Raw genomic sequence first — 11496 nt, 5'->3', positions numbered from 1 at the left:
TAAAATGGAGAATAACGATTCTAAACTAAATAAGGTTTGAGGTTTGAAAAGTAGCATTATAAGTTTAATTTATTTTTATTTTTTGTCACTTTGAATTTTACACATCTTCCTACAAATGAGTTTAGGATGATTTGCACCATTTGACTAAAACACTCATGCTCTAATATAAAGCAGCCCTCTTTCTGCTTCCCCACACCCTAAATTCACAGGCTCTTTTGACAGAGTTTGAAGCTTAATTCAAATAGATGTGCCTGCATAGAGCATCTACCTTGTACCAGGGACTGTGAGAGTAGAAAGGTAATGAAAACTTCATTCCCAAAATCAAGTTGCTCATAAATTTGTGGGTGAGGTATAATATACATAAAAATAAGACATGATGAAATAGACAAAATATAGGCAGTGTTTGCTGGAAAAAGGAGCAGAGAGAAATTCATTGGGGCAGGACTGGGAGGGATGGGGGTGGTATGATCAGGGAATAACTGAAAATAGCCAGAGTCAGCCTTCGGAAACTATCCTCAAAAATCAGTTTTAATTCTCCTGTGCGTGCAGATGGAAGGTGGTGAGCAGTGTATAAAGGGGGAAGCCACTGGCCTGTGTGTGGAAATTGAAGCATGGAGGGAAGAGCCAGGTGCAAGGAGACCCAGGCAGGAAGAAATGATAACCTCTGGATTCTCAGCTTTCAAATCCCAGCAACTCATTTGATTCTCACAACAGAACCAACTACGAAGACGCTGAGACTATAAAGGAACGAAACATCTCACTGGACTAGTGCCCATGTTTCATAGGTAATAGGCTGGAACTTAAAGCCGTGTCTTCTCCTTATTCTGTGCTGCAGGGAGAGAGAGAGAAAGAGAGAGAGGAGGGAGAATTAAAGTAGGAGGCTTTCCAGATAACAAATAACTAATGCCATGTGCTTTCATTGTTCTGTATGTTCTCCTAATTGAGAATTACATGAGGTTCTTTGCAAACTATGCCCATTTAGTGGATTGGTTGATTAATTAATTTGCTGAGGAGATTAGCTCCTCCCTCAGCAAGATGGCGGCAAGATTGATCTGCCCTCTGGAAGCCAGAATGGTCCCTTCACTGGGGCAGAGATATTTGGACACCCACAGAGAGAGGAGTATTGGGTGGGATGATTTTCCTGCACCCAACTCTCACTTCCCCTTTTCAGGCTATACATCAAGAGGGTTTTGGCATCTTTTTAACTCTGGGATTTTGACACTGCCACAGATATATTCGTAGTTTGTGTATTTTAATTGTATTTCCTTTATAACGTATGACAAAATAGCATACCCACAGGTTGTAACAGGTGAGTTGCAAGTTGTATTATTTTAACATATACTGAAGGTGAAAGAGATGATGATTTTCTTTCATTCATTACCTTTTGTAAATGCTTATAAACTTCCAGAGTGAAGATGTCTGAATCACCATCACCTGCAGGGTTTCGTTAAAAATTTTCTCTTTCCCTCCTGCCACCCTCCACTGTTGGGGAGGATTCCCATTAGACTTTTAAGGCTCCCAGATGACTTTGATGATCAGTGAAACATTGGAAATACCGAATTAGAGTACCCTAACCATGGAAGCACACATATTTAAGTGTGTTCACAATAATTACTTTAGGGATAATTAATGCTTTCATAATCAATAAATAAAGGATGAAACTGGTTATATGTTACTCTGAAGTGTATATGTGCTAAGGCAAAATGGGGTGTGTGAGGCATGAACCACCGTAGGTAAACCTGAACAGCAGAAGTCCAGATCCTGGAGAGCATAGCATAGATCCTTGCTTCTCCCAGAGTGGACCTCAGACCAGCAGCTCTGGCATCTGCTGGGAGCTTGTTAAAGTGCAGATGTATCTAGTGAGACAAATAAGAATCTGTATAGTAACAAATTACCAGGTTATTCCCACCAGGAAATTTTAAGAAGTCTTAGGTTCTTCACATTGACTGCCTGTTAGAAGCCACTGAGACAATCTTTAACATGACAATTCCAGGTTCCTACCCCAGAGAAATGATACCAGGTTCTAGGGGTGGAGCCTGGGCATTTTGGGGTTTTTTTGTTGTTGTTGTTCTGTTTTGTTTTGTTTGTTTGTTTAATTTTTATTGGAGTATAGCTGACTTACAATGCTGTGTCAGTTTCTGCTGTACAGCAAAATGAATCAGTTATACATATACATATGTCCACTCTTTTTTAGATTCCTTTCCCATATAGGTCATTACAGAGTATTGAGTAGAGTTCCCTGTGCTATACAGTAGGTCCTTATTAGTTATCTATTTTATATAGAGTAGTGTGTATATGTCAATCCTAATCTCCCAATTTATCCCTCCCCCCCTTACCCCCTGGTAACTATAAGTTTCTTTTCTACATCTGTGAGTCTATTTCTGTTTTGTAAGTAAGTTCATTTGTACCCTTTTTTTTAAGATTCCACATATAAGTGATATCCTATGATATTTGTCTTTACCTTTCTGACTTAGTTCACTCAGTATGATAATCTCTAGGTCCATCCACGTTGCTGCAAAGGTGTTATTTCATTCTTTTTTAAGGCTGAGTAATATTCCATTGTATATATGTACCACATCTTTATCCATTCCTCTGTTGATGGACATTTAGGTTGCTTCCATGTTCTGGCTATTGTAAATAGTGCTGCAGTGAACTGAGCATTGGTGTTTTGAAACCAATGCCCAATTCTGCCTTGTCACAATACTATTTATATGAAAGAGACAAGGCTTTTCTCCCACTCAGTATTGGCAAGCCTACGAGTACCTCCTTCCATGAAGGAAACAATGGCGCTAGGAGTGCCGCCCTGTTACAGTACCCACACTTGGAGACCAGCATCACATTAGCCCCATTCACTGGCTGGGGACAGCCTTAGGGCTCTGACACCCTGTGTGTACACAATCCAGCTCCTTCATTTCCTCTGGTACCCATGAGATCAGACTGAAGCTTTGCTAATGATGAAAGTATGACAAATTACCTCTGAAGAGCCCAAGCACTCATTCTGTGGTCAGTGCCTTTCACTGTATCAACTAATTCAGAGTCTCTTTCGTTTCATCAAGTGATGAAAACTGTTTTCACAATTTCTTTTACAGATTGAAGAATTAAGCTAAGACATATCATCAGGTCTCTAATCTTAGGCCAATAATGAGTTTTTTTTTAATTTGAAGGGACAAGAAAGAAAGAAGTAAATATTGCATTTACGACTAAATTTTTCCTAACATTATGAGTATGATTTAAAAATAAAAATTAACTGCAATAGAATTTAATTGCCTTGAGTCTTATTGAATTCAAGGTTAGATGATGTGATCAGCCCTATAAAGCAAAATGCTCAATGAATCAACTCAAATTTCACAAATGCAGGTGAGGTTAAGAGTGTACAGTTTAAGTGGCATGGATCAGTGGACATCACAGAATCACTGTAAGATGTTGATCTTTGTAGTTTTCTCTTACTAAAATTTACTAATTCAGAGAAGAGGCCCTCCTTTTGTTTTTAAAGATCTTTCATAGTATTACCTGCTGGTCTTATCCTTCCCCTCCTCACATTAGATAACCAAGAACCCAAGAGATAATCAAAATGGCCATTCATTTTAAAATATCTTAATCTCATCATACCTACTTATAATCATCCATTGAGCTAGAATTTATAAAGTACATTTACATATATCACCATATTTAATGCTTTTACTATCCTCTGGGTCATTATTTCAGTTTGATTTACAGATAATGACACAAATAATTTTAATATTTCATATGCACATATTGACTTGGAGGTGACATTTCTTTGAATTACTGCTTCACATCATTGAAGATTCAAAGTTACCCTCAAGTTCCAAACTGACTTAGGAGCACCTAGTAAGAGGGTGGTGAGGCCAGGTGGTGAAACAAAGAAGCACACCTAAAGTATAATATGGCTTCAGTACTCAAGGGGCTTATAGTTTACTTGATGAGGAAAAAAGCATTTTTCAATTAAACATTTGAAATAGCAAAAAGCAACATGTATAGTGACACAGTGAGTAATACAGATAATGAAATGTTTAGAATGTGAAATGTTGGAATAACGGAAAAAGAACTTTGAGCTAGGAGAGGAAGTTCCAACTTCCACCTGGATGAGTCCTGAGAGGTCAACAGTCTCTCCCTGGCCTCGCCACACTCCCCAGGAACAGGAAGGATTTGCTTAAAACATCACAGTTTCCTCTCCAACTGGAAAAGCTACTGTCTGGGATAAGCGGAGTTTAAGTTAAGAGTGAGGACTGAGCTGGCCGCTGTGGATGAAAAGGAGCTGATAATACCCAGGTGACCAGGAGAAGAGGAGGATTGGGAAGCCTGCTGCGATTTGTCATGCAACAGAAGTTTCAACTCCCACGATGTGATTCTTCTCTGAGCTCTAAGAGCCTCTCCAGCTAACGTAGCCTGAAGTCAGCTAAGTGCAGACATTAATTCTGAGGGCTCTTGGTTCAGAGTACACTTATGTTTGGCATAAATTCCCTCACCACCATTTACTGGTATGACAGTACTTACTGCACCATATCCAGTTTTCTGTGAGCATACCTGAATGCAGAAATAAACTGTATGAGTGAAGAACTGTTTGTATTTTTCTGTCAGTGTTGTCGGATTCATCTTTGCGATCCTCTTTAGACCAAATCCAGGGCCTTGCGCCTCACAAGTGCTAAATAAATGCTTGCTGAATCTGACTCTCTTGCCGAACAGAATAAGGGAGAAGCAAAGTTCACTTTTCTTTTCTCGTTCTCAGGACTGGGAGCAGGTGAGGAGCTCGATAATAGCCAGATAAAGGAGAGTTGTGGGCCATTCCTTTAGACCAGTGGCTGCAGTCTGACCATGTGAAGGTGAGTCTGCCTGGAGGAGTACGGTGTGATCATACACAGCAGATTATGAAGTAAGTCACAAGCCCCACCCACCTCTATTATGCCTTGCTACCACACCCCTTTAGGTTGCTGGCTCTGACCCGGAAATCATTTGAGTTTGTAACTCCAGATTCAGAAAACAATCAGAGCCAAGAAAAGATTTGACATAACATCTGTCTGCTAACAGCTTAGATTGGAAAAAGATTTCATTATTGTGGAGCTTTTAAAACATTTAAGCAAATATAATGTAGTTCTACAAAACAAGTATCAGGTAGTTTCTCTGAGTCTCTCAACATATAATGGCCAAGATATGAAGTTTGGTTATCAGACAGAGTATAAGAAGTGGACTTCTGAAGAACATTTGTGAAAACACACCATTGGTTTTTCCAAACGTGTTCTTTGATTTTAGGCCTCCTTCTTCTCTTGGAGTAAGACAGATCTTTAAAATAAATGTTGGCAGAGACTGGGTAGCTTTTCTCCAGATGTGCATAATACAGATACTCTATCAGACCATCTACTTATATCATGACCCCAGGAAAGTTCTTGAATCTCTTTGAGTCTCAGTTTCTTCATTCATCAGGTAGAGAAATAATGCCCACCAGACAGGGTTATTTTAAGAACTCAAGAACTAATGCTTATCGAGTGCTTACTATGTTTCAGGCCCCATACTATGCGTTATACATGCACTAACTCATTTAACCTCACACTAACCCAAGGGATTAGAGACTGTTATTACCACCCCAGTTTATAGATGTGGAAGCTCAGGTGTAGGGAACATAGGAAGTTGCCCAGGTTATACCTCGTGAGTGAGAGAGCCGGGCTCAAAGAGAGACAGCCTGAGCCTGAGACCCACACTCTTGATCCCCGGCCCCAGTTCCTTGAACCTATGAAGTGCTCAACTGTGGTTGTGCTCTCTCCTCTTGGACCTCTTCTTGACACCTTCGTCTTCTATTTCATCAGAAGTTATATGGGAGATGCTGCAACTCTAGAACAATGTGAAAATGTCCTATGTGATTTTTCCATAAGTGCAAGACTTCTAAATATATTGCAGTATCAATTCTTAATAGTATTTCAAATGTTGGACCCAGATCCAGTTACCTCTGTTCCTGTATTCCTGTTCTGATCAAAAAATCAGAATTGCATTAGTTATATCACCAATGGAGCAGAATTGATGTTTCAGCTGCATAGGTCCAGACAATTTATTTACTTTTCCAGTAGACTGCCTCATTTATTCAGTCAAATACAGAAATACTCTCATAATATAATTTTATAAATAACAGAAAATGTATTCTTATATGCCCAAACATTTTTTTTTTTTTTTGCGGTACGCGGGCCTCTCACCCTGTGGCCTCTCCCGTTGTGGAGCACAGGCTCCGGACGCGCAGACTCAGCAGCCATGGCCCACGGGCCCAGCCGCTCCGCGCCACGTGGGATCTTCCCAGACAGGGGCCCGAACCCGTGTGCCCTGCATCGGCAGGCAGACTCTCAACCACTGTGCCACCAGGGAAGCCCTGCCCAAACTTATTTTTTAAATTAAAACATTTTCTGCAGAAATATTTGTAACATGTATTAATTATGTTCCTTCTGTAAGTTAGAATCTCATGGTTAATATTTTAATTTCTTGATTAATGAAGGTACATATGTACATTGAACTATACAAAATACAGTATTGCTCCAAAGCCAGCTAAGATGTGTACAACTAGTTTCCCCTTAAATGGAGATGCATCTTTGTATCCTTTTGTCATTTGTTTTGGAGAGTTTGTATCTTCTCTGTTAACATCACCTTATGGGATATCTATTCTCATTTCCTTAGTGCATTTGCTTCTACAAAATTCCTACCTGCATCCATGTCTTCTTATGATGGCTAAACTGAGAAAGCTAACGAACAACTTAGTCAGCATCTGGTGTTAATGTAAGAGCAAATAGGTAAAGAGTATCAGCCTAATGGGTCCTTTTATAGGTAAGTTTCATAAGCATTTAGTGCATGGATTCAGGTAGCTTATATACTCACCAGGTAATTTGCCTTGTTTCACGGATCTTCCCAGTGTTCTAGACAGTTAAGACGGCCAGGTGAGTGACCCCCAGATAAAAGAGGATTTGCTGTATTTGTCTTTTACTATTAATGTACCCCAAAGTGGATAATCGTTGTGCAGCAGCTCCATTTACTTGTCTATACAAGCTAAATGCTCTATCGTAATTATCCTTCAAAACAAGTACCTACATCTGATGAGTGGCCTACACAAGTGACACTGAAGGGGTACAATTCTCATTCCTCTGATGCATCTGTCAGTGACAATCATCTTTCTGAGAATGATGGATGATACAAACAGTGGACTCCAAAAAGACCCCTGAGCTTTCAGTGGTCCTGACACTTTAACTAAAATAGGAAGCTCTTTGCTCAGAAGGAGAATTGACTCAGTGTTGGATCCAAGCTAAAAATGGCTGGGCTGTAACAGGTGATTTTTGTGAGTTATAATGAAAAGTCACCAGAGTCTGGGCATCTGTGGACATAACTAAGATGACAAGAAGACAAACATTGAACTGAGGAGCTTGTTGCCACGTTAGTAAGGGATTCGATTAAAAACATCTTATCAAATTAAAAGTATTACAGAGGACCCAGTGAGTTCCGGAAAGCATGCTAGACACATCAATCACAGGAATGGAACAGCCCAGGCCTGGTCCCTGCAGGAAGGTGCTGTGGGAACAGAGACACGTTGCTCTGTAGGCACGAATCCCTGGGACATTCTTGAAATTAGGCTGCATTTTCCCTGCCAAGCCGTTGAAAATAAACTTTAGGCTGTCGAGGCTTAACCGAGAAATATTTGTCTTTTTAACATTTTTAGAGAGGAGGCGATAATTTGTGAAATGATTGTTCGAAAACCTGATAATTTTTGCTGTTCTTGTTGTTGGCTCTCAAAATTATACCTTTCCCACACTGCCTGGCCACCTCCCTGTCCTCCAGAAGGAGTGGGTAACAGTTTGGACATTTTTTTTCTGGTAATGACATTTTAAGGCTATTTGTCATCTCCTAGAATACTCTGCCCGTTTTTCTCTTCAGCTCTTCAAAGACGTTAGACCAGAATGTTAAAAGAGGTCAAAGATAGAATAGATTCTGAATTAGTGATTTTGATTCAGGCAGGGAAGTTCTTAAAAAGGGTGTGTCAAAAAGCATGTATGCTTTATAGTATGATGCCTAAAACAGGGGGCATCATACTATGGGGGCTGGAAATCCTAGAAGCTGTGTTATCAAGCACATGTGTAAATATTGCCAATGGTCAAGATTTCAGAGAAAACAAATTCAGTATCAGGTCGAAGAGCTTACATATTTATGATACCTTATGAAAGGGAAGACAACTTGAAGATGGTTTTATCACCAAGAAAATCATGAATCAGGAACAGTGGTCAATGTGTGTCTCTGTGTGAAATTGGACTATTTAGCTAAGTGTGTTGAAGTGCTGATGATCTAGGGTTTTAATTATGACATTTGATGTAGAATTCATTTACTCATTTTCCATTCAATTCAGTACGCGTTGAGCATCTAATGGGTACCAAGCATGAGTTAGACACTGAAGAATCACAGACAAATAAATATTTTCCCCACTCTCAAAATATTCACAATCTGAATGGTGAAAGATACAAAGAATATTTTTTCTTCATTGTACCCAGGCAGGAAAATATACAAGAGTTATGAAATCATAGAAAAAGAAGTCACTAACTGCTTTGTGAGAGTCCAGAGAAGGCTTTGCATGCTGAGTTGTCAAGTAAGACCTGGTGTGCATCAAGTTCAAGGGATGCCATGTACTCCCTGGATGTGTGGACAAAAGTGACAGGGTCTCTAGCCAGAAAAGTAGGCAGCAACTGGATTGAGTACACGTTTACCAAATGATAAAGTGTGGAAATTAATCTATCAAGATGGAGAGCTGTATAATTTTTCAAAGCACAAGAAGGAAATGATCCAGTTGTAAAGATCCAGTTGTAAAGATCAGGCTGGCAGCAGAGAAAAGCATGGATTGGGGAAGAGCAGCGTTCAGAGGTGATCAGTCCTTAACCACACAGACGGTAGGATGTGACGGCAACGTGCTAATGGAATGAAGGAGTCGGAGATTTCTGAAAAGTACCATACTTGATGACTAATTGGACTTGTGGGGAAATGGAGAGAGGGCCATCTAGGAAGTCTGATAGGCTTCGGTGTAAGTAACAGCATTAGCTGACGTAAGAACAGAGGAGAATGAAGGTAATGAAAACAATTTACATTTATTGATTGCTCGCTGGGATCAGACGTTATACCAACTCCTTTCCATGGATTATCTTATTTCGTCCAAATGATAACCCATGGAAGGAGGCAATATTAACATTCGCATTTGACACAGGAAAAACCAAGTTAGAAAAGTTAAGCAACGTTTACTGATCATACAACTGTTAAATGGCAGAAAGAGCAAAAAGATGCCTGCCTTTGTTCTGTAGTTACATGAAATCATAACGGCTAATACTGGACTTATCATTCTTCCCTTCTATCTCTCTCTTCACTGGAATAAAAACTTCTTAAGAAAAAGATCGTATCCTATATGGTGTGCATCTTTCTAATATCTAGTAAATGACTACTGCACAGTAGGTACAAAATAAGTTTATGCTTTGGGACATGATTAAACCTGGGATACAGAGCTGGTGGCACCACTGCCATAAACCACAATGTTATTACTTATTGGTAACTTTCCCTTAAATTCCTTATTCATTCATAATTCATATGACATAGAACACAGTCAAATACTGACAACTGCCTAGAAAGTGCCACGGAACCTCAAAAGAGACCATGTTGTTTATCGAGCTATTGTCTCTGGGGTCCAAACCCAGCCCACACCTTGATGCTGGGTCTGGCCTATGAAAGGTCACTGTCCCTTTGCCAGCTGCTCCCCGGAGGTTCGGCCATGGGGGGTACAAGAGGAAGGCAGGAAGAAGAGGAGGGACTCACCCACCCTACTCTGCTTCCTTTTATGTCCGCGTCACCCGACAGTGGACAAGGGTTCTTCATCTGGGCAGCGATGGTTGGTTTCACCTTTCACTTTTCCCAACACCATCCAGTTGCCCCCGAGAAGGCCCGGGTCCCAGACACCCTTCTTCTATCCAAGCTTCCTCCGAGGGGCTTCTGGAATTCTCCCTCAATATCTCTGTGAGACCTCACTGTTCCCCTTTGCCTTTTAGTCTTCCAAGACCTGTATGACCAATTCCTTATATTAAAATTCTCTCTGCTAAAATAACTGGCTTCATTTCCATTTTCCTGACTAGATTGTGGCTGAAAGTGTCAGGTGTTTATTTCCCCCTTTAGAGCTGAAGGAGGGAACTTTCAAATTTTCTAGCAGAAAATTCTCCCAGGGAGGGTGTCAGGCTTCCCCTTCCCATCCATTTAGAGAGGGTTGCCTGGGTAACCCCTGCATAACAGGGTTGCAAATATCAAGAGAGGAGGCATCACCAATCAGGCCATTAAGGATCAGGTCTGTTGCTGCTCCTTCCTGAGCAAGTTTACTGCTCTCCTGTCCTGAACATCAGAGAAGAAGAGTTAAAGAGAAACTGGATCTTTTTCCTGACAATTTTTTATGATTACAATAGTAAATTTCCCTAGTTTGTTACTTTTGTGACTAGCTGTTCAACTCTGTCCTAAGTGATCTAATAGGAATTGGGCCCCAAAATGATTCCTGAGTCAAGGACTCTGGTTATAAGGGGATTGTATAAGCACAGATTTTTAAATTAATTTTCTTAAATATAATTGCTTCTATGATCGTTAATATTTTCCCCCCAAAAAAACAGAAAACCGGTCTGTTCCAAAATTTTAGAGAGCATCACACAGTGTGTCATGATTATCTGTTTTGTTTCAGCTAATCGGTAGTTCTTACCGTGTTTGGCACCAGCTGACAAATGGCAAGCCAGAATAAACTACTGTTTAAACGCCAGAAGAATCCCTTAAAGGGTTTTTAGCCTTTTAAAAAAAGAAAATCACCTTTGGTCCTGCTCCATAGGGCTGGGCATCTGAGTTGCTGCATCAGAGCATCTGTAGGCCTCATCCTGGGGGTTACTGGGTAGAGGCATGGGGGGTGGAGAAGAGGGAAAGCACTCAGAGTTGGCCATTTTCATGCATTTGGAGGATGAAGGGTCACATGAGTTGCATCACCACAGTTAGACTATAAGTCAGGCTATGTCAGGGGTTGCATACATATATATGCAAAGAAGAATCAATCCTCTCACTGGACTGAATGTCAATATTATGACACAGTGTGAGTGTGTTTTGTGTTTGGTAATTGCAATCATTGTTGCTTTTGTTGTCGTCATCCATTTACAATGCTTGGTGTCAGTCTATTTATCTCTTGTAAAAATAAAATACTGTGTGTGTGTGTGTGTGTGTGTGTGTGTGTGTGTGTGTGTGTGTGTGACAAAAAAAAAGAAAAAAACAAAAAACACCATGCTTTGAGCCCCAACTCCAAAAAAAAAAAAAGAATCAATCCATCAATCCTCTCACTTTGCAGAATTTCTTAGGGTATGTATCAAATAAGTGTGCTTTTTTCAGTCACACAGAAACCAATTTGCTATTTTCACCTTCAAAATAGCTGCTTCAGTAACACTCTACCCTCTTTGAAAGGACATGTTG

General features: G+C 40.2%; 1 pseudogene; it reads left to right on the top strand.

The window, feature by feature from the left end:
- LOC132597707 (lysine-specific demethylase 4D-like) overlaps positions 1–9405 on the top strand; it is an 82634-nt pseudogene extending 73229 nt beyond the window's left edge.
- The last annotated feature ends 2091 nt before the right edge of the window (positions 9406–11496 follow it).

This window comes from Globicephala melas, chromosome 8, assembly GCF_963455315.2.
Source record: "Globicephala melas chromosome 8, mGloMel1.2, whole genome shotgun sequence".
In the NCBI taxonomy this organism is placed as follows: Eukaryota; Metazoa; Chordata; class Mammalia; order Artiodactyla; family Delphinidae; genus Globicephala; species Globicephala melas.
Note: the sequence above shows the minus strand (reverse complement) of the source record. Positions and strands in the feature narration are given on the sequence as shown.